A 25219-nucleotide genomic window follows, 5' to 3' on the forward strand; every position below is an offset into this window, starting at 1 on the left:
GTTTTTGGGTTTTTTTTTTTGTTTTTTGGGTTTTTTTTTTTTTTTGCAGACCATCTACTAGTTGATCACTTGTATACAAATCCCAAGAGTGATAGGAGCCTTCTATCACGTCTGAAAGTGACACAATGTTCAATAAGCGAGATTGGAGATGCGTCACTGTACAACTCATGCTCTCTACCGATCCAAGTTATAACAAGAGAAACATTGCCAGTATCATCAAAACGGACAGTTCAACGTTTGAGGGCACAGCTCAACAAAGTTTCTGGTCATGGTTATGATCTTTGGTGTGGTTTCAAGTAAGGGCCACATCATGTCACCTCACATTTTCGTAGTCGGCTTGAAAGTCAACACCAAAATGTACCTGGATGTGCTAAAGAGTATGGTGATCTCCTGGTGCAATCAATCGGGTGGCCGCTGACAGACCCTGCATGTGGCAGCTGGACTCGGCACCAGCACACAAATCCAAAGAGAAACATGCTTAGCTTCAGAAGGAGTCCTACAACTTTGTACCCTTCTTTAACTAGCCCCCCCTCCTTCTCCGAACTGAACCTGCTGGACTACTTCGTTTTGTCCTACAGTTGGTCGAGAACATCACTAACATGACCTCTCACAACACCAAAGCCAGCCTGATCACCACCATCTGCTTAGTATTCTCTGAGCTCTTGCTGATGCTTGTGGAAAAGGCATGCTCCCAGTTCCGGACCCGTATTGGGGCGGTGATAGAAGCTGTAGAGTTGTTTTCTTTATGGTTACAAATTTATCGTTTCATCCTGTATAAGACATTTTAATAAAATAGATTGGGGCGTAGGTATACAAGAATTTTATTACCATTTCATGCAGTATTTTCTGATTAGTTAATAAATAATCATGAACCAAGATTAGAGACAGATGTGTAAAAATAACATTGAAAACAGTAGTTTTCTACACAAGGTTAGAGTAAGCGTAATGTTAGAAAGGTGGAAAATCCATTAGAAGATAACACAGGAGGATTATGATTACGTCACAGTATATGATGGCATGAAAGGAAGTACATGGCAGAGAAGCAAAATCAAGTCTATTTCCTTTTTAGTTTATGATGTAAAAGAGAGTAGACGCATTATTTTTCGAAATCTACTGATCACTGAGGATGGACGTTGGGAAATTACAGTCACTATTGATGTACATTGTTAAAAAAGTATTAACTAAACTCCAAAAGCAAATGCTAGCTTATTTGTAGGTTGTGTTTCCTCCTATTATAATAATTACCGGAAAGAGTGAAGAAAAAGAAGCTGAGAGATGGAATTTCCACAGAGCAAAATGCGACATTTTTTTTTTTTTTTACTTGTGGTTCACCACTTATTAAGGCCCGAAGGCCACTCAGGGATAAGGGTTATTGCGTGTACAGTAATCAATGAGATAGTATTGTAGTAATTATTATTATTGGGGGTTTTGATAGTGTCTTACTTAAGGGGGCGGTTTGTCAGGAGTTTGTTTATGTTGGACTTGAAGACGTTCAAGTTGTAGTCACGTGGGAAACAGGCAAGCGGCAGAGAGTTCCACTGGCGTGCACTTCTAAGAAAGAAGCTTTGCTCATGGAATCTACGTTTGGATTTAGGCACAGATAAAGAGTGGGGAAAATTATTGACAGTAGTTTCAGCCAGACAGGTGTTTCTTGTAAAAGATTGGTGAGGGGGGACGAGGGATTGGAGCTCAGACGATCACCTGCCATGGAAATAACGATAAAATGTCAACAGAAAACAACAACAGATTTAACACTGAGTAGAAATGTTTGGATTAATACAGGCTTGGATTGAAGTACACTCCAGCTATACTGCAACTTAACTAGTTTCCAAACTAAACTTGTTAAAAAGCGGGCGGCTATTGACCGTGCAGAAGATTTCCATCTGAGATCGAATCATGTTGTTTTTTTTTGCAGTAGATGACAATCTACTAGTGATCATGGGGGGGGGGGCTTCTGCTTTTCTATTTATAGATTGTCTCATTGCCGTTGACTCATTTCATATGTACATTATTTCTATTTATTCTATTTTAGTGACTATTAGTTCCACTACTACACTATTACAACACAGTCGCATGTAGAGCTGGGTGCTGTACACAGAGAAATGAATGGCATCTATCTATATATAAAAGTGAACGTGTCTGTGTGTGTGTCTGTGTACATTTCCCTACGCAATAACTTTGTCAATTTTAAGTCTACAGACTCGAAATTTGATATACAGGGTACTGAGATTTGGGAAAATATTTGTGATCGGTTCTCGGCCAGAAATTTGGCTGTTAAGGGGTCAAACTTCAACGATTTGACCTTTGAGAAGTCTACCACACTCCTCCAACAATTTTGGGTTTAAACACTTGAAATTTTAGATATAGGTCCCTTGAACATGGATCTGGCTTATTAACTTGATTTGAGACCAAAACAATATATTTTAAGGGGTCATAATAAGGTCAAAGTTAAAAAAAGTAACCGCTTTTTTTTGTTGCTCAAAATTCACCTCCAAACACTCAACCAACACCGGGCTGAAATGCTAGTCAGTAAAAATAAAATAAAATAAAATCCCTTTTATGCTTTGTATTTTGTGAGATGAGAATTAATCATTTGGATGATTTCAATTATTCGAACTACTGTTCTCATCTTAGATGTCATTCTAACAAGGTTTTCGCTGATATAACCTTTGACTTCCTCCAAGTTAATTTTATCAAACTCAGAAATATTCATGTCAAACTCATGAATCTGCACAATATTTCAAATAAAACCCTATATTATATCAATGAGATAATTCTCATTCCCTGAATCAGTAATTTGTAAGTATTCATGTATTCATACTGCCTAGTATAGAATTTGATACAATATTCGACCACACAATTATAAATACTAGATTAGAATACCATTAAAAACTCTATATATATGTCGCAATTTGTAGTAATTAGCAGTAATATATGGCGATAAGTGTTGTAGACCCATGCTAAAGGCCACAAATGAAAGAAACCACAAGCCGTGTAAAGTGTATAAAATATAATATGTATATAGCATAAAGAAAACAGAAGCCACTAAAGTGGTATGAGAGGAACGTGTTCGTAGCATGCGGTTAAACATGGTATGAATGTTTCCATTTAGTCTCTGAAACACTTGTTATTCAAAGGACTGGTTGATTCCACTTAGTATTCAAATAGGGGTGATTTGTAAAACCACATGTCTGAAACAAGAATAGCTTTAAGGCGGCTTAAATTCATACTAAAATTGTCTGTAAGGCCCTATGACGTAATGGATATAAGTTCTAACTAATAATCAGTTCTAAGTAACGGCCTTCAGGAGACTAAAGGTTCAATCTTAAGTGCACGTGGTACACAGAATACAATTACGAATTCGCGAAAGAGCACCTGAAAATCACATGAGAATGGGCTATAGCTACTCCAAGAAATTACAGAATTGATAACGAAAGTTTATAATGTACTTATTTACAATGCCTCCCAACGGGACGGAGTTAGACACCAGGGTCGTTTTTTAACGTGGAGAAAAGATACAAAAATTAAAATTGTCTCAGTCGTGAAGGATTTCTCCTCCACTGAAAGAGAACGAGAAATGAAAGTGGAGCATCTGAAGAACAGATGCTACACTTTGATCTTGGCCAAAAGGCCAAGAATGGTAATATCAGAAGAATCGCAAAGTCTATCCATACAAATTTTATTAATTTTATTCTATCAAATAGAATTGTTAAAATGTAGGTTTGAGAGTTTAAAGAGTCTACAGAATGTTCCAGGAAAAAGAGTCGTTTCACAGAAATTGAGTCAATGTATTCATTTCCGCTGTTACTATAAGTGTTTATATGTGCATAAGTGGGACAAGCCTGAAGATGCGCTTGTATTACTTTGCTTCAAACTTTTGTTAATGAATAAATGTGCATACAAGTGAACTGGTTGAGTGGCGAACGTGTGCTTCACTGGCTGAACAGTAGTTCGTGAATATCTCTCATCATGTATGTGCGATTGCAGACAGCATAAAAGTATTCAGACTGAATTGTGACGTATGCACACGTATTGTGACGTATGCACACGTATTGTGACGTATGCACACGTATTGTCTCTGGAAAAAGAATAGGAAATAAAAAAAGATAGCTGTGTGTTTGGGTTTTTATAATATGTGGAAATATTCACAGTGAATATTTCTTGCATTTTGATTGATGTAAGGAGCTTTATTCAATAAAGAGTATAATAACATATTAGCAACATTATCTAATGCTTTTTAATAATAATGAAAGTTCTTAAATAGTTCAAGTAATATTTTATTTTCTTTATTTATTATAGGTATTATACAAACGAGAAGAAAATCTGAAATATTTTTAGTTTAACTTCTGTTTCAATTTAATTCAATTGATGTAAATATAGGTTTTCTTCATATTTATACGCATAACTAGGGCTATGACAACAGCATATTCTTTTCATAACTTTGACTCGAATGTGTATCCGTTGATATCTTATATGCTTTTATATACAGTGATGTGGTTCTCGGTTGATTAATTTTGTCTAACTGTGTCGGATATATACTCGAGAGTCAAAACCACGAAAAGAAGAATCTGTTGTCATAGCCTTACTAATAACCAAAGAAAAGATATGTGATAAAATGTTTATCTGTCATTAAACAGGTCACAGTTCATGGCATAGATTAATATAAAAGTTGATTTGTTGTTGTTCTTTTCAAATTGGGTTTTAGCACCTCGACAATCTTGTCAGTACTTTTTTTTTCAAAGAATGCACGGACACTATTTATTTATTTATTTATTTATTTATTTTTTTTTTTTTTTGACGTTGCAATTATAACACTGAAATATGATCAAATTTAATTTTTCATCAACGCCCATATACACATACATATTTCCATGCCTTCTTATTTATGCACACATAAACACACAATGTCACAACCTAAATAAACATATATTCTCATTTCCCCCTTTATACACAAAATAACCCATCTTCCACACTCATTCATTGGCATGTAGTATAAAACACGATAACAATGTTTTTCGGCCTCTTTCCTGTCCTCCACTCAGAGAAAAATGCTTAAGCAGCTCCATCGGCATTCTTTAGCAAGTTATCTCAAATCATTTTCAATTAACTAACCCTTTATTAAAGAGAGTAGGCAAAACCCGGGTGGATAGAATCGCTAGAACTGCACAGAATCATACTTTAACCAGACAGAAGCCACGTTGCTAACTAACAAAACGGTCAACCTCAATCAGAGTAATTGTCGAGGCCCTATTTTCAACTAGTATGAACCACACAAAAAAGAAAGGCAAATCAGCTCACGGTGACCTCCTAATTTAGTTTTGGGATTGAGTTATGCTTAGAAAAATTTCCATTTTAATTGTTTTAATTAGCCATATTTTTAAAATACCTCGTCAACTAATCTCTCATTACCTCTCTATCACTCTCACCCTCACTCAATGTATGTTGTTTGACCAGAAATACAATGCGCTATGTATCACTCTCACATCCGTTTCTCTCTTTCTCTTTTTCTCTGTTAATGACAGAATAAAAGATTTGAATCATCCATTACAAAAATCAGGAAATATCTCTCCAGTCAGTAATAATATTTAAGTTGGAGATTCATAATAATATCTCTATAATAATATCTCTCCAGCCAGTAATAAGATTTATAAGTGGATTGGAAAATAGAGGAAGAGTGTATAATAACCGATATTACTGTAGAAAAACGAGTAACAAATTATGTACGCTTTAAAATAGCAAACAAAGCATTTATTTTGACAGGAGATGTTACTTTTTTCCCCCCTATTCTTGCATTCTTCATTATTATAGATCACTGCGATATGAAGGCAGCATCAAGATGTACACTTTTTTACAGATGCTTTTCAAGTAATTACTGATTTGTACCAAACTTATTTTGCTTCTAATACTTATTTTGATTCAGTAATTTAGAACGTTTTAGTTTTAAATTACTAAACTATTATCAACTTTTTCCATTAATCCATTTGGATCTTTTTATACCGGAAGTGTAAAGCTCGGTTTCATTTATATTGTGAAAACCGACTATGCAACTACAATGGGACACAGTGAAAAACGAGGTGAATAAGAGTTTCGAAGGTGCCATTTTTATTTGATACATGAAATATATATTTGGATGAATTTAACTCATACAATTCTAAATATAATAATCAGTGTTTTTGCTTGTTATCTAATTTTTTCTCTGCCAACTACAAGTTAAATTGTATTACTGCCTATCATTATTTTTCCTCTTATTTATGATAGACTATTCTAATCTTTTTCCTTTCCTTTCAACTGTTGTGCTACATTATTTAGCTTTCGGAATTGGTAGCAGTTGATTCGAGAATTTAGAGAAATATACTGTTCGTTTAATATTTTCAATGAACTGTTTGAAATAAGGAAGACGAAAAAGTAAATTTATAATTCGAATTAATATCGACTTTGGAATCTATTAGCAGTGATCTGTTCTCTTCCCCACAATCCCTTTCTCACAGAAGAGACGATAATAGTCTCCTTTTTTAAAAAATTTTTTCCGCTTGGAAGTCACCATTTATCAAGACCCAAAGGCTACTCGAGGATAAGTGTTAGTAAATGTAAGGTGGTAGTTTAGTGATCATTAATGGTGTACATTGGGTAGAATTTGATTATCCATGGGGATGGCTCAACAAGCTTTACATTGGATTTGAAGACTACCATGTTGTATACAACCGGGACGCATGACATCAGAACAATGTTTCACAGGCGGGCAGTTCTGGGAAAAAAGCTTTATTCGTGCATTTAGATTTAGGCATAGATAGAGACTGGAGAAAATCGTTTACAGTGAATGTAGCTAGGCGAGTGTTTTTTATGAAAGTTTGGCAAAGGGGAACCATAGAGTTCAGTCGTTGTTTTCATGGAAGGTGCTCGACTGAACTCCAGTCTTTGTTTTTTTTTTTCTTGTAAGAAATCGAAAAAAATCTTTTATTTATTCAAAAATAAAGAATAGTTTACTTTCTCTTGTTTTTCAAAATCTTTTTATAAATGTTTTTTTAAGGTATAATACCGCTGAAAGTTTAGAGGCTTCTGTGATAAGCGGCAACCTTGATGGGAAATAAGATATTGTTCGCGTTACATTTAAATTTCTGCATGTTATAAGAGCAGAGAAACAAGAAACAGGGGACATGAAGGAAATTCCAAATCAAGCGGTTCAAAGAAAGAAGCAATTAGAGTAGAAAATATTCCGTTTTTAAAACATCTTCAGTGAAGAAACGTACAAGTGCATTGCAGCCGGAGGAGATTATGTTGAAGGGGGGGGGGCTAGAGATTCATGTGTTTCTTACAATAAAATTGCCCATACACAGATGAAAAATGTTTGGAAACATATTTAAGGCCCCTCATAGATCTGCATTGTTCGTGTTTATTTATTTATATATTTTTGTTGTTTCAAAGTGCATGCTTTTTTTTTTTACATAGGCATCACCACTTATCAAGGCCAAGAGGTCACTCAAGGATAAGGGTTAAAGAGTGTACAGTAGACAATTGGACAATATAGTAATCGTTAGTAATGGAAATTCGGTAAATTTGTTAACTTATATGGAACGGCTCATAAAAAATTTGTTTACGTTGAACTTGAAGACAACCATATTGTAGTCAGCTGGAAAGCAGGAAAACGGAAGACAGTTCCACAGGCGTGCAGTTCTAAGAAAGAAGCTTTGTTCATGGAATCTACGTTTAGGTTTAGGCACAGATAAAGAGTGGGGGAAAGTATTGCATGCTTGGATTTTCTGTAAAATCCTTAAGAAACGGATTTTTGGGTCTATTTAAATCTAACAATAAAAAATGGCTGAAGGTTTTGAAAATGTAAACCGATTATCTACTACCTACCTGCATAGGTACATAAGTTAAGATTGGTGTTGCCCTATAAGGGATTTGGAATTCATTTCCCCTAATTATTTTTTAAGTCGAATGATGAAAAACTCTTATTTATTTTTCTCTGCTTTATTCCTGCATGTGTAAGAGAGAATGCCAAATCGTTTCACTTTTATTAGTCGCAGGTTTCACAAGAAAATGTCGACTGCACACAAACCCCATTAATGGCTAAAAGAAAGTTAATATAAATCACATTGCCACATTTTTACAGTTTTTTTTTTAAATAGAAAGATGGTTATTTTATGCAGACCTTTGCTCAACGATTCGCTCCCATTGCAAAATGTATGTGCCCAAATATATGTTGTTCAGAACACCGTTGTTTTCAATTTTCAGTTTTTAACTCTTAGTAGAATGAAATAGATCTAAACTTGAGGAAGAAAAAAATAAGGTCATCGCGACCCAACATATAATAATAAAGATGCTGGGTCTGGAAGATAATTCAATTCTGCCAATGTCGATGTAATTTGCGTGCCACACAAACTAAGAATAGTCGTTCCACATGAGTGCATTACCTGGAAACTCTCTCCATTTTAATCAATATTCTTGGTAACATTTTAATGTTAGATGCGTTCACTCGTCTTTATGGAAGGTTTTGTTGATCCGTTGGTCAGTCTGTCACACTTCAGAACAGCAGTTTTAATTACTAAACATGCATAACATCTTTGAGATTCGTCAAACATCTCAGTAAGAATGTAGGCTCGTCTATTGGTTAGCCATGCTTAAGTTTGAAATACCATGTTTATTAGTCCGTCATGTGTTTGTTTCAAACTTTCATTTCAAACTTAAGCATGGCAGACCAATAACAATATGCGTATTGTTATTGGTCTGCCATGCTTAAGTTTGAAATCACATTGTTATTGGTCTGTCATACTTAATTTAAAGATCGCAAATTTATTGGTCTGCCATGCTTAAGTTTAAAATCACACAGTTATTGGTCTGTCATGCTTTTATTTGAATGCACATTGTTATTGGTACATAATGCTTAAGTTTGAAATATTATGTTACTTGATGTGCAATATAAAATGTGAAATTGCATTGTTATGGGTCTGGCGTGCTTATGTTTGTCGTCACATGTTTCTTGGTCTGTCATGATAACTTAGAAATCTCATTTTACTTGATTTGTCATGCTTAAGTTTGAAATTGCATATTACTTGGTCTTCCATGTTAAGTTTGAAATTATTGTCATTCCCTATTTAAATCAGAAGTAACATTTTCGTTTCACTTTCATGCTTAAGTTTTAAATAGTCATTTCATTGAGTACTACATATATCGAATGGACTGTTTGTAAGAATATCTGCTCGTGTTTTCATTCATTTTTATCTTGTTTTCTTTATTTAAGTGTAAGATGCTAACAAGAATGAAATGTTTATTGACCTTAGTTTTGAAAAGACCAACTCTCAGGGGTCTCCAACGTTTTCAGACAGGGGGCCACATTACTGATTTTTAAGCTGCGTGAGGCAAAATAAAAAAGAAGTACCTGGACGTGTTTTATACTGATTTGCTTATTAACTTTACTTTTTAGTGAAACTGGTTCTCCCATACCTCATTGTTATTTTTTTTATTATTTAATGAACAAAAAGAAAAACCACCTCACAATCTTCACATGTTTCCATTTTTAAAAATTTTTCTTGAATATTTTTACGTTTTCCATAAGAGCTCTGTGGGCCGGATTTAGCTCACGGGTTGCAATTTGGAGACCCCTTCTCTAGGTAGAAAACAAACAGTCAAGCAGGAAGAGAGTTCTACAAGCCTGCAGTTCTTGGAAAGAAGCTACAGAAAAGCGTCATATATGTGGAAGATTTTAGAATGTCAGCTTTTCTCGTTTAGTAATTTAGTTATATTTGAATAATAAAACTACATTCCTGCTATAAATAAATGATTGTCACAGATGGTGAGCTTCCGGGTCATCTTAATAGAAATCACCATGAATGTTATCATCACTAATTTTCCAAGACATTAAATAGCATGGAGCTTAGCTAAAATTAAGGCAATGACTGAATTTATCACCAATCTTCAGATATCTCCTACATCACGTGGATCATCTAACCAATCAATTGTCAGTTTATTTTTTTATAGGATTAGAGTTGATCTTAAGATCATCGCCTTTCCATCATAGATGAAAACCTAGGAAATATGTGTACACTTCATTTTAAAAATATATTACAACTAAATAATAAGTAACAATAATAACTATATGATGAAATAAGCTTAATTTTTTCATACATGCCAAATAAATGATATCTTATGAAGTAGGTTATTCACAAAATTTAAACATTTTCCAAAACAAGTGTTTCCATAAAATCAAAAATGTCTACTAAAGCAAAAGTATGGAGAGTAGACAACGCATTGTGGATGCAGTTCTCGTTACTCTCACTTCCTCTTATTTGTCCCTCAGTCCTCATTTCCAATGAGTGATGTTTCTGACAAGGGTGAAGAAAAAACTGCTCTCCAGGATGAGAGTACTTCGTGAACAGTAGCCTGAGATGTCGGAAATTTTCTGTTCCTATGTCTATCCTTGTGGCCATGTCACTAGTAAGGGTGCTGGAGGTAAACGTTTCATCTGGGCTGACGTTACCCGCCTGATAGTCAGGGACCAAAACCTTGGTTAACCACTAAGGAGGCTGTCCTATCAGCAGGTGTAAAGTACTGGAGCTGCTGTATTGCCATTTGGTGAATGGACTCTGGACCATGCAGTAGTTTCTAGTGAGGCCTCTCGATGCCATACTAGTGGGTAATTGTTACGGCTTTACCTTATCATGGCTACAAAAAATAATGTCCTCTCTTTTTCTCTCTTACTTTCCCTCTCTGTCCTGCTCTAACCAAGTCAGTCGACCTATTCCACAAATCCCAATCCTCAACATGAAATACCTCCAGAAAAATAACACGTGTAAACCTAGACCCCCATCCTCCAATGTAGGCCCCTACTACCATGTCTCCTTCTCCAACATCAGAGGTCTACGTTCCAACCATCCAGAGGTTGAAACCCAATTACAGGAGACGAAACCAGACATATTCTTCCTAAGCGAAACTGGCATAAGGCCGACAACTTCCCTTGACGAATTCATAATTAAAGGATACTCTGATTGTATATCTAAATCTGACCCCTAAGATCGCCATGGACATGGAATATGTGCCTACATTAAAGATCGTTTTCCATGAAGTAGGGATATCTCCAGAGAAGACCCTAATTTACCTTATATATGCTTCCGGGGTGCACTTGCTTACACCACTGCATATATATTTGCTCTCTGTCGTCCCCACAATAGCGGAGTTACTATCTTTAAGAGCATATCTGAAAAAATTGACCACATCCTGTCTGCTCACCATTCAGCTAACATCCACATTTGTGGTGACTTCAATGTCCACAATGTGGAATGGCTGACCCACTCTAACAAGACAGATGATGAAGGGAGGTTATGTCATGATTTTGCCATTGCGTATGACCTCACCCAGATTGTTCACAAACCCACCCGAGTGCCCGATAATTCCGGTCAGTATGCTAGCCTTCTAGACCTTTTTTTCACAACTTTTTTGTTCTGTCTCCTCTGGGATCTTCCGGCCACTCGGTTGTATCAGTTAAGATAAAAACGAAATGTAATAAGTCTTCAGATGTACATCTCCACCGTACTGCATATCGATATTCTACGGCTGACTGGGATAGCTTCTGTACACTTATATCCGATCTACCCCTGCATTCCATGTTTAAAAAGGATGTGTCCTCCATAGTATTAGACCTGACTGAATGGCTAATTTTAGGCTTAGACCGATTCATACCATCCAAAAAGTTCCAACAAAAACCTAACAGCCAGCCAGTGTTCTCCCCAGGATGTGTTGCTGCTATCGCGCACAAAAATCACTTTTTCCATAGCTACCAACGTAATAGATGCACTGAGACTAAAGCTGCCTTCAGGAACGCCAGCAACCACTGCAAAATAATAATAAAAAATGCAAGAGAGCTATATGCTCAGTCTGTTAAATCCAAAGTAGCTGAGCGGTGGCTTGGTTCCCACCAGTTTTGGCAAATAGCAAACAGGATCCTGAACAGTAGCATGCATTCTATCCCAACCATCATCAATGGACCTGATGTCATCTCGTCAGCATCAGATAAGGCTAAACTATTTGCTAAGAACTTTGCAGCTCATTCTACCCTATGCAACAAAGGCCATCAACTCCCCATATTTCCTCCTATAACGGACAACACGCTCTGCAACATACAAATATCTGTGTGTGAGGTCGCCAAGCTAATCAAGAATCTTGATTCCAGTAAAGCAACTGTCCCTGACGGCATTCCAATCATTGTGCTGAAAAGATTCAACCAGAACTTGCCCCCATACTTACAAAACTCTTTAAGCGTTGCCTTAAAGAGAAGTGCTTCCCAACATCCTGGAAAACCTCATCAGTATGCCCTGTATTTAAGAATTCAGGTGATAAGTCATCTCCTCTCAGTACAGACCAATAAGTCTCCTGTTTGTCATGAGTAAGCTGCTGGAATCCATATTAAATAGAGAAGTAGTCAACCACCTCAGCAGAAATAACCTTCTTAGTGACATGCAATATGGTTTCCGTTCTGCCAGATCTATAGCAGATGTGCTAACTGTTATATCTCATAGGATTAGCAAATCTCTTGACAAAGGCTTCCTCTCTAGGGCAATTGCTCGTGACATATCAAAGGCCTTCGATAAGGTATGGCATAAGGGACTACTTCACAAGATTTCCAGCTACAGTATAACTGGAAATGTTTTCTTGATCATTAAATCATTTCTCTCCGATAGGCTCATAAGAGTAGTGATTGATGGGCAGAAATCAGAGGCCCTCAATATTAATGCTGGAGTCCCTCAGGGGTCCATCCTAGGCCCAACTCTCTTCCTGATATACATCAATGATCTCCCAAAACACATACTTAAATCATTCGTTGACATCTATGCTGATGACACGACCATCTATGGCAACACATCAAAGGCCATAAATGACAAAGTTCTCTCAGATTCTCTCTCCTCTAATCTTGAGTGCATTGTACAGTAGGGAGGAGGTGGCTGGTTACTTTTAATGCATCTAAAACCAAGCTCCTATCTTTACATCATCAACGCTCTGATCCCCATCTGGCATCAATTGAAATGGGTGGCTCTCGTCTAGGGGAAGCTGCATGTTTTGATAAGCTTCTGGGCTTGACCTTTACTCCTGACATGAAATGAAACACGTACATCAAGTCAGTTGTGAAGGTCGCTGGAAAAATGGTAGGATCCTTCTACCGCTCCAGAAGATATCTCACTACTGATGCAATTCTCTATCTGTATAAAAGCCAAGTACGTCCAAGGATGGAGTACTGCTGTCACACCTGGGCAGGAGCTGCCTATCCTGCCTTGATAGAGTACAAAATAGACTTCGTGGCCTAGTGGGTGATGCCCTTTTCTCTTCCCTGCAACCTCTCTCCCACAGGAGAGACGTTGCGAGCCTGTCTTTGTTTTATCGTTACTACCATGGCAGGTGCTCGTCTGAACTCCGATCTCTGCCCCCCCCTCACCAATCGTTCACGATAAACACCCCCTAGCTGAAACCACTGTCAAAAATTTTCCCCACTCCTTATCTGTGCCAAAATCAAAACGTAGATTCCATGAACCAAACTTCTTTCTTAGAGGTGGAACTTTGTTCCGGTTGCCTGTTTCCTACCTGACTACAACCTGGATGTCTTCAAGTCCAATGTAAACAAATTCCTGATGGACCGCCCCCTTAAGTAAGACACTTTATCAAATCTCCAACACTAACGTACTGTACACACAATAACTCTTATCCCCGAGTGACTTCCGGGCCTTGATAAGTGGTGACTACCTTGTAAAAAAAAAAAAACAAAAGTGCTCACAAAATTTAAACCCTTCCAAAACAAGAATGTCCACAAAGTTTAAACCATTCCAAAGTATTGATTTGCACAAAATATAGACACCTTCTGAAACAAGGGTGCTCCCAAAATTTAAACCCTTCCAAAACAAGAATATCCACAACTTAAAATCATTCTAAAGTATTGCTTTGTACAAAATATAGACTCCTTCCAAAACAGAATTGAAACCCTTCAAAAACAAGAATGTCCACAAAATAAAACTATCTTCTAAAGCAATGATTTTCACAGAATTGAAAACTTTCAGAAATGATGCTTTTAATAAAATATTGATCACTTACGAAACTAGCGTGGCCACAAAATTTTAACCCTTCTAAAGCAAGAGTGGCCACAAAATAAATGGTTTCAAACGTTTTCAAGCAAATCGCATTCTCAATCATAGTTGCAAATTAAGAAAAAATTGTAAAGAAGAAAAAGAAACGGGGAAAAAGATCTGAACACTTCAATCTCATCGATACACCGATTCCTTCTCTTCTCTTATACAAATATAACTGTTGAGAATATATATGGCCAGCTAATGTATACACAAACTGATTTAATAGGCAATCATGTTCAGCAATGTTGTTTTTATAGGAGTGAGATAAAGAAAAGGTTTGATGTGTTCGACTTGGCATATAATTTTTTTCGTTTTGTACAAATATAAAAGTCTGCTATGGCAAACATTACTTTGAAAGAAGGGCAATTATTTCATTTGATCAAACCTTGTTGGGCCACCCATTTGAATGCCAATCATTTTACACTCACTAATAGACACTTGTTTGTATGCAAACTATGTTTACTGCTGCCAAATATTTACCTTCAGATACAACAGAGACGTTTTTTTATTAAATATGATCTCGTATTTATTTATGATCAGAAAAGTCTATTTAATTTACTAACAAACATATGCGTCCTACCGATGCCAATTCATACACAGGAAACGAGATGTGTGTGTGTGTGTGTGTGTGTGTGTGTGTGTGTGTGTGTGTGCGTGTGTGTGTGTGTGTGTGTGTGTGTGTGCATATATGCGTGTCTATTTGTCTGTATGTTGAAAAAAAAATCAGACATTCGAGTATAAATGTGGCTGGAACTGTTGTGTAAATGATGACCATTATTTTGGTAAAGTCTGTCTCAAAGATTGTCCCTATGTTGTTTATGTACATGTAGTTGTTTAACGTAATGACAATAACATTAGCTATGAATAAAATTATATTGGTCTGAATAAATAAATTTAAAAAGAACTTTCTTCCATTATCCAAATGGATGATACTCATTGTGATACTCTCTTTCAATTACCTTACTAAGTGATGCACATAGTGATACTCCTTTTCGATTATCTAATTCTATGATACACATGGTGATACTTTCTTTCAGTTATCTAACTGAATAATGATACTCCCTTTCGATTATCTAATCAGATAATGTTGATGTTGATACTCCCTTTGAATTATCTAATTAAATGATGCTAATGTTGATACTCCTTTTCGATTATCTAATTAGATGATGCTACTGTTGATAATCCCTTTTGGCTATCCAATTAGATGATGCTCATGTTGATACTCCCTTTCGATTATCTAATACAATGATGCTAATGTTTATACGCTCTTTCAATTATCTAATTAGATAACGCTAGTGTTAATAGTCCCTTTCGGTTATCTAATTCGATGATGCTAGTGTTTATATTCCTTTTCGATTATCTAATTTGATGATGCTCATGTTGGTACTCACTTTCAATTATCTAATTAGATGATGTTGATGATTATACTCCTTTTCAATTATCTAATTAGAATACACTCATGTTGATACTCCCTTTCAATTATCTAATTAAATGATGTTGATGTTTATACTCCTCTTCGATTATCTTATTAGAATATGCTCATGTTGATACTCCCTTCCAATTATCTTATTAGATGATATGAGTGTTGATACTCCCTTTCGATTATCTAATTAGAGGATGCTAGTGTTTATACTCCCTTTCGATTATCTAATTAGATGATGCTAGTGTTGATACTCCCTTTCGATTGTCTAATTAGATGATGCTAGTGTTGATACTCCCTTTCGATTGTCTAATTAGATGATGCTAGTGTTGATACTCCCTTTCGATTGTCTAATTAGATGATGCTAGTGTTGATACTCCCTTTCGATTATCTAATTAGATGATGCTAGTGTTGATACTCCCTTTCGATTATCTAATTAGATGATGCTAGTGTTTATACTCCCTTTCGATTTTCTAATTAGATGATGCTAATCTGATACTCTCTTTCAATTATCTAATTAGATGATGCTAGTGTTGATATTCCTTTCGATTATCTTATTAGATAATTTTGATGTTGATAATTCCTTTTGGTTATCCGATTAGATGATACGCATGTTGATACTCCCTTTTAATTATCTAATTAGATGATACTAATATTGATACTCCCTTTTAATTATCTAATTAAATCATGCTAATGTTGATAGTACCTTTCAATTATCATATTAGTTGATGCTAATGTTGATACTGCCTTTCAATTATCATATTAGATGATGCTAGTATTGATACTCCCTTTCGATTATCTAATTAGATGATACTAATGTTTATACTCCTTATTGATTATCTAATAATATGATACTAATGTTGATACTCCCTATTGATTATCTAATTAGATGATGCTAGTGTTGATACTCCCTTTCGATTATCTAATTAGATGATACTAATGTTTATACTCCCTAGTGATTATTTAATTAGATGATACTAATATTGATACCCCCTTTTCGATTATATAATTGGATGATATTATGTTGATACTCCCTTTCAATTATTTAATTAGATGATACTAATATGATACTCCGTTTTGATTACATAACTGGGTGATGCTCCTAATGATATTGTTTTGCGACATAGTAGTATTTTCATCATTTTTATTGACTAAGGAAAGAGTCTATTAGGCTAGAGTATACTTTGTAATGATTTATAGAAGTGAAACTTGGCCAGTGAGCGTTTAGGAAACCATTGCATGGGGAGAAGTGGTATGAGAATGATATGATGGATGTGTAATGTTAATCTTGACGATGGTTTTCGTGACCTCAGATTATGATTATATCTGGACAGTATAAGGGAATTTGTGCAGAACATTTTATTTCGATAGCCGTGTTGAAGGATTGTATGAGAGTTCTTAGGTTAATAAATGTAGAACAGTTGAGGTAGGAGGTTGAGTTCACAGGGAAGACCATGGAAAACGTGGAGGAAAGTGATAACAATGGATTTGAAAGCAGGATAAATAAAGACCTGTCCAGAGATAGCTTAGTTTAGATGTCAATTTTAAAGCTGTCCAACGAATTTTAACATGAAAAACGGATAGTAATTGTGATGGTTCTGTTTCTGGTGGTGGTGGTGGTAGTGGAGCTGATGATGATGATGATGATTGCGATTGCGATTGCAACTTCTGCCATTGTTTAATACACAATTTACTTGTTAAATTTCATTTATCATTATCCAATACAGATATAAATGTAGATATAAATTAAAGTTATTCTTAGGTATTATTATTACGGAAAATTGTATATTTAAGTATTATTGAAAATAAATCTTATATAGATTGTATATATCGGTGCTGATAAAATTATTTTCTATGGATTATGTAAGTAAAATTAAAGGTTACTCTTATTCTGAGTATCACTGAAAATTACTTTTATGTATATCGTGCATTTAAATGTTACAGTTTTGTACTATTATTTTACTAATGGGACCTCGTGAAAATACTAGCTGCTTCATCTCACTAGATAATTTACTGTCAACAAGTGAAGCATGCATGGTCCCCCGTGAGTGCACAGTGAACAAGGCATAAAATAAATGACTAAGTTCAGCATCTGCCCCTCTCTAATTAGCCCCAAAAGCTCCCAGGGGACGTCAATTCCTGATAAAAAGGAACAAACAACGCAGTTTTAGGCCTTAAAATATGTGAATTTGAGTTCTGCACTATGCAAAGAAAAAAAAGATTTTCATTTGCCCCCTCCCCTTCAAAGTTCCCAAAGCTTTAATATATTTAAATTTGAGTTCAGCATCGTACAAAAATAGACATACACAGAAAATTTTGGACAAATATGGTAAAATAGTCCCAAAAATGGAGTGTTTTTATTAGTACTAAAAGAGCCCCTGGGGAACACCCAAAGTTATCACGAAGTAGAGGTAAAAAAAATTATATAGAAATCAGTTAGTTACAATATTTTAGAAAGTTTTATAAAAATCCAAGGCATCAATTTTTTTTAATAAGAGCAAAAATATCAATTTTAGCCATTTTAACCCGAAAGGCACTCCTAGAGGGGAGGCAACTGGAGTGTTCCCGGAAAATCTGTTCTGTTAGTTTTTTTACTCATATCATGTTTAATGTTTGTGCAAAATTTCAAAAAATTACAGAACACAGTTATTGAGAAAAGTGCAGGCAGATGAACGGACGAACGGACGAACGGACAAGGGTGAATTTGTACAGAAATTCATCTGATAAGTATCGAAAATCGAAAAAAATCCGATCTTATAAATAGCTTTTCTCTCTTATAAATCAAAAGAATAGTTTTTACATTAAACCGACCAAGGGAGATAATAAATTTTCAGCAAATAATTTCTTCTTAAAAAAAACAACAGATTTATTATAATCTGGAAATATAGCTTAATGATAGAGCATTCGACTACAGATTGAATGATCCCCTGTTCAAACTCGAGTGTACCTCAGTATTTCATTTTAATTTTTTCTTAATAATAAGTTCAATTTACAATAATAGAAGAGTACCATTTAAAATCGCTGCAAACCATTCCTTCGTTTGCATATTTTAAAACTAAACATTAATGAGAAGTGACTTTTCCAGGGCATTCATCGTCAAACCCAGATATCAGCTGACGTGATATTGTAAACAAACACAGATGGAATTTGATGAACGCCATTATCATTATTTTTTTAATTTTTTCCGAATTCGTCCACCTGGCAAATTATTCCTCGTAATATTTAATATTCAAGAGAGGATTGATTCTATAATGATACATACGTAATCTGCATAAATTAAAATATCATGTTTAAGCGTATGTACGACGGGGCTGCCAGCTAATTATTTAAATAACTGAAACGAATATGTTTCGTCTTTAGTTATTGAAAATTGCAATATTTTAAAACCTTTGTTCCGAACAGATCATTTGACATAAACTTCATCGTTTCGGATGTTTATAGTGAACCAGGAGGTTAAGGATCAAATCTCAGTTGAGTGAAACCAAAGACTAAGAAATGGTTCTTGATATCTCAATATTGAAACGCTCTGCATGATATATAGTTAGGATAAAAGGAAAGTGTAGTAACCCTAAGAAAGAAGTGGCGCCTGACTATACACCTCGTTGTAGTAGCTAATGAAAATTAGAGCCTTCGAGTCGCCCTCGACTGTATTCCACCACTTTACTTTTTATTTTTACCATATAACAATTGTCAGCCAGATATTGTCTTTTAAATAAATGAAACAAAAATTTTAACCTGTTTAGTAAATTTATTTATTGTTCAATTTAAATCGTTTCAAAATATCTACTCTCTTTCTTCTTACTGTAAAAATAATTGTGAGCTAAATATTTTTTTTTAAATAAATAAATCTTTACTGACTGAGCGACCACGTCTTTTAACAAAGTAAGCAGGAGATAACGTACGTCCGAACATGAATTGCTTAAACGTATTATTTTATTTATCTCTTCTACAGGAGATTATACACCAGGTCATGTGAATATATTAACGTAACTGTGGAACCAACTGGGTTCGAACTTGGTACGGTCAGGTTTTCAGTTCATGTTGTTTTATCCCCCATGCGTATTGATTGGTTTTTAGTTTATGCAGTCAATTTTCCAAGTATAATATTGTGATCAAATACTCTTTGTTTTCCTTGTTTCAGCCTATTCTTTCGTTAAACACACATCTCCACATAATGTTAATCAGCCAGTGAATTCATGGTAAATATGATTTATAAAATCTCTCTTTTTCCGCCATTTTGATTTTCTTTGCCTTTCTCTCTCTCTCTCTCTCTTTCTCTCTCTATCACACACACACATTCTCTATATCTCCTTATTTCTTCTTCTTTTTCTCAGTGGGTAATAGTAAGCCAAGAATTCAGGTAGTTATATTTATCGCTTATCATAGGCTCTGCATCTTGGAAAGTAAGGTCATAAATCTTGTAATAAATTTTGCCGCAACGAATAATATTGTAGGAATATTTTCATAGACTTGAACCAGACTTAGCATAAATAACATCATAATAACGACGACTAAAACATTCATAAACTATCAAGAAGTTCTTTCTCCATATATTCTCCATTGTAAAACACTGTGAATTTAGCAATGAATTTACATATGTAACCTGTGTGCTATGATCATATCATATCTCAAAAGTTTATTTAAAATTTACTAGTAGCAGATAATGGTTTCATATCTACCAACAATTCCATTAGCTCTTTATGACCTGAATTATAATGTAGATGATTAAAACAAATATTTATTGTTAATTTTAGTTAGTTTAAAGAGTAATGATACTAATGATTGTCTTCAAACTGGAAAACTTATGAAATTCCATAGTTTACCTACCACTGAGATTTTTGCATTTCATAAACTTATCTTGAAAAATGTGTGTTTATGGAAACAAATGAAATCTTCCACTCTCTAAGACAGATGGCAGCATATTGAATGGAAGCAATGGACAGTTTGCAATCTGTAGGTGTGTGGCATCTACCCAGATACTGAACTAATACGTACAAGGCGTGGTTGAATCAATTCCCACTTTATTTATGCCGTTATATTCATTTATTTACGACTGAATGAATTTTTTCAATCAGGTCATAAAAGGTTAATAGACGCACTAGCACTAGTTCATTGCAATAATCCTGAAATGTGAGCATCCGCACAATTTTTTATTGCATTTTCATCCCAATCAAGACACAGTACCACGTTGATGTAGGAGGATACTATCTGGGACATAATTGCAGGGATACTATGTAGGCAGTTGAGTAACACGAAGTCTGTTTACATTACAGTTGAACTTCTGCATGTCAGTACTGTCAGGGAAGCAGGAACCCGGAAGGGAATTCCAAAGTCTAGCAGTCCAAAGGAAGAAACAATTAGAGAAGGCTTTATAGCATCTAGGGATCTTTACGTTGTTAGGGATGGGATTTTACTGCTTGTCAGGTTTGTCGGAAGTATTTACGTGAAGGAGGTAGAAAGGCTGGAAGTTTGTCAGAACACCTACCATCAAAATACTTGTAAAAAAGGCGGAGGGATTCACATTTATATGCGTCTTTTGTATACTGGAGTTTTCAAGGTTTTATTAGGCTTTAAAATAGATTTTCTTTCATAATTTAAAAAAAAAAAATATGTGTAGTCTTCTCCTTATTAGTTAAACTGGATAAACAAGAAAACAGGACTGCCACAATTTGGAATTTTTCAAAAGACTTTATTTGAAGGGGGGATGTACTATTGGTGTAATAAATACTGCTGCAACTTATGAACTTAGCTGCATAATTTTACATAGCTATGTTCTTAATGAGTATTGCAAACATTTCGTTCTAGATGATCACAGAAAATTGTTTGTTCAATAGCTATTAAACATAAGTGATTCAGTAGTCATGTCTACTGCAGACAATTAATTCTGAACTGCTTTTCTAGATGACTTATTATATAAGCCTATTGAAGATGACTAATGAAAAGGAAGATTTATTCTAAATGGTTAACGTAAAGATTCTATGTAGATAGCTATTGGAAATAATACAAGATAGTTATTATAATGTATACCGTCTAAATCTGTAAAATACATCATATACTTGATTTTTTAATGCAAGGAAAATAAATCCTACGACATATTTAACATAGAGAACCGAAAAGCTCTCATGCCTAACACACAAAGACTTAAGGACTTCCCTACAAATACATGTAATAAACACATAAACAACACTCTCGAAATTTTCGATTGTATATCATAAAGATTATGCATAAGTTCCAGTACTGAGAAATAATAGGAATAAGGAAGTTTGAACATGAAATAGACACTTGTCCGTGAATAAAGCACAATGTTTTCAGTTAAAAAGATTTCATTAAATATCATGTAAAAATAAATCAAACGTAGTAGCATTCGTTCGAGAGTTTATCACTGGCATTATCAGGTAAAAGAACTAACCTTCATGCACAAAAATCAGAGATAAAGACGAGTCATACCTTAAGAAAACGCAGCAAAGAACAACCATCTTTGTTTGTGGCTTTTAATGAATACCTGCGGGGTGGGGGAGCATTTTCTCTGGGTCAGAAAGGCACAGATTATTTAAGAAATTAAAGACTACCCATTGCCTTTGTGGTGTGGCCAGCCTAAAAAAATAAGTTATCACCACTAAAATATCAAGATCACTATCTCATTTCCCTCTTTGGATGTCCTCCTATCCCCACACAATTTAAATGACCGTAGTCAACGCGTCGGTGCCCCCCCCCACACACACTGGGCAAGCCATTGAATTATAGTTAAAGTAAATGGTGCATTTAAAGTAGTACTATAAATAATTAATAGATCAGTACTGTAAAATTAAATTGAGACTTACCGGCATAAATGTGTCCAATAGTTTATATGTACATATTGCCAAATTCAAATTATCCAATCTAACCCTTACCCAACCAATGAGTAGTCAGATTAAGTCTTAGCTGAGCATAATAGAAGATAACACCCATCTCCAAATAATGTTAATCAGCGAGTGAATTCATGGTAAATATGATATATAAAATCTCTCTTTTTCCACCACTCTTTGATTTTTTTCCTCCCCCCCCCTCACAAACACACAATCCCTATATCTCCTTCTTTCTCCTTCTCTTTCTCTGTGTATAATACTAAGCCAAGAATTAAGGTAGTTGTATTTATCGCTTATTCCCCTCTTATAAATTGTTTTTATAGTTTTTTTTTCTGTTTATTTATTCATAGCTCAACTGCTTAGGCAATTGATTCAATAACTTGTATTTATCATTTATTTTATGTTATTACAAAATTTTAAAAATTAATTACATCTTTGCAATGATTTTACTTGAATCCTTATTCTTTTAAATCTATGTTGCTTAAGCAATCTTCTGTTTAAGTTCCCCTTGCCAATGGTTTATGAAGAGTTTTATCAATGTGTGAACGTAAAGCATCAATTGCCTTCCTTTCTAATGCTCAAAAAGTGATAAGAGGTTAAATTCGGTTTAAAACTTTCAATTCTGCTGATAAATAAAAATCTGCCATGAATATGACGTTACCATAATTTGATTTATAGTCAAAGAGATGATACTTTTATGAGTATGTTGAACTGAATTATACGGCAAGCCTTTAACCTCCATAACTCTGAACCTCTGAAGATTTATGTGCTTTTCAATTTTGAATTAAAAAAAGTCTGCCAGCTCTAAAAGTTAATTATGTTAAGAATGAAATAGGTGAACGGAATTCAAAATGGTAATGTGTGCAGTAAATCCACTGCTCAATTCTCTTGAAGTTGCAGCATATCACATGTCTGAATATTAAAAGCGATAACGGAAACCTTCTTTATTAATCTAATAAGTGTGACATGGGTGGTCTTTATCTTTCTTCTTTTTATTTTTGTCTCTCTATCATTGGGGAACATAAGTTGTTTTCTTTTTTTTTTTTATAAGTTTATTTAAATTAATACTCTACTATTTATTAATTTATCTACAAAACAAAAAATAGCTATCATGTCGAATTTTCAAAGTCAGACCCAAACAGCATTTACGCTAATAAACTCAACTTTTCTACTAACTAGCCATTTATATTCATTATTGTTGTACTACATTATTGGTAATATAATACTGTACCTCGCTAAATTTATTTAAAAGAAAAATTACTTCGCCCAAACGAGTGTTAGTATGAAAGATTTTTAAGTAACCACCTGAAAATAAAAATCAGCAAGAATGGTAGCTCATTTTTTATTGAAGAATATAAAAAAGAGTTGCCTAAAATGTGAAAGCAAATAAAAAGCAAATCTAAAATGACATCACTTAAACGCAGAGTAGCTACAGCTTATATATATATATATATATATATATATATATATATATATATATATATATATATATATATATATATATATATATATAGTCTACATACAGTACTGTTTCACAGCTCATCAGCAACTGCTTCAAGTCAGGATAGAAACCCGACCGCCCAAATGACAGTCAAGGCTTCTCATCACTGCGTTATATGGCTGCTGCTGTTTGGGTAATGAATTAACAATTTTTTTTGACATCGTCCAAATGCCTCCGCTCGATTTGTTTACACAAAGTGCATCGCTTAATACGCTAATGACAGTTTGTATATCACTTCCCAATATGCTCAATCCAAGATAGGGAGCTTTTATAGTCATCCACATACAGTACTGTTTCGCTGTTTCACAGCTCATCAGTGCGGCTAGACAGGCAACTGCCTCAAGCCAGGATCGAAACCTGACCGCCCAAATGACAGTCAAAGAGCTCATTACATCAATTGGTTTCATGCCTTGTCTAAAGCGAATTCCATGAAAATAAAAATAAAATGCCAAAAGGTTATGGACTATGACAAAATGCACCTGGAGAATTACATCATGCAGAGCATTGTGAAGATAAGAAAGATTAGGAAAACAATTTAAAACCTGCAAATAAAACCATTTATATAATTTGAAGGAAAACGTTTACTGACTTGCATCTGGTATCAAATCATAAATGGAGCCTTAATGATGTCTGCGGCAAAATAATCAAATTGAGTCCATTTATAGTTTTTGGAAGAAAAACATGTTTGGTCTTTTATACGATGATGCAAGAAAGAAAATGCCAAGGAAGTTATCAATCAGTGAAAATATGAAGAATAAAATGGTTTCAATAGAAGAAATCTATCCTATTAGTGTTTTCTCTGTCACCGATGTCGGCTTGGTTCAGTTCGATCGATTTGTGTTCGACCGCATTTATATTTCGGGAGACGACAATTGACTTAAAGGGTAGACAGTTGTTTTTGCTAACAAAATCTTCATTTCACAAATGTGCTTAGCGTAACATTTTCACAGCTCACTGTTCGCAATTGGTTTTCAGCATCTGTGAAAATTGATGTGAATTGGACAAAAATTTAATTTGTAAGCAAAGATTAGATTTGACCTCAGTCCAAAAATCAATACTTTCTTGCTGAAAGAATTTTTAGCATGTTAAATCTCCCCTCTCTATCTCTCTCTCTCTCTCTCACACACACACACACACACACACACACACACACACACACACACACACACACACACACACACACACATGTACGTATACAAAGAAATACTGCTTACATTTGGTTGAAATAAAAACACATAATCATCTGGTAAATTTTGCTGATGTTTTTTTTTTCTGCAGACATGCACCATGAAACTAGCAAATTCAATTCAAGCTCTACTACTGATACTTTTAATAAATGTATAAT

General features: G+C 34.7%; 1 protein-coding gene and 1 pseudogene across 1 annotated transcript in view; both read right to left on the reverse strand.

Moving 5' to 3' along the window:
• The window catches only part of LOC145272399 (netrin receptor unc-40-like), an 803917-nt gene that overhangs the window by 597996 nt on the left and 180702 nt on the right, over window positions 1-25219 (reverse strand). The gene's annotated exons all lie outside the window — the stretch shown is intronic.
• On the reverse strand, window positions 3511-3644 carry LOC145274786 (U2 spliceosomal RNA; annotated as a pseudogene).

The sequence above is a fragment of the Euprymna scolopes genome, chromosome 4, assembly GCF_053919585.1.
Source record: "Euprymna scolopes isolate OS-2025 chromosome 4, ASM5391958v1, whole genome shotgun sequence".
NCBI classification, from domain to species: Eukaryota; Metazoa; Mollusca; class Cephalopoda; order Sepiida; family Sepiolidae; genus Euprymna; species Euprymna scolopes.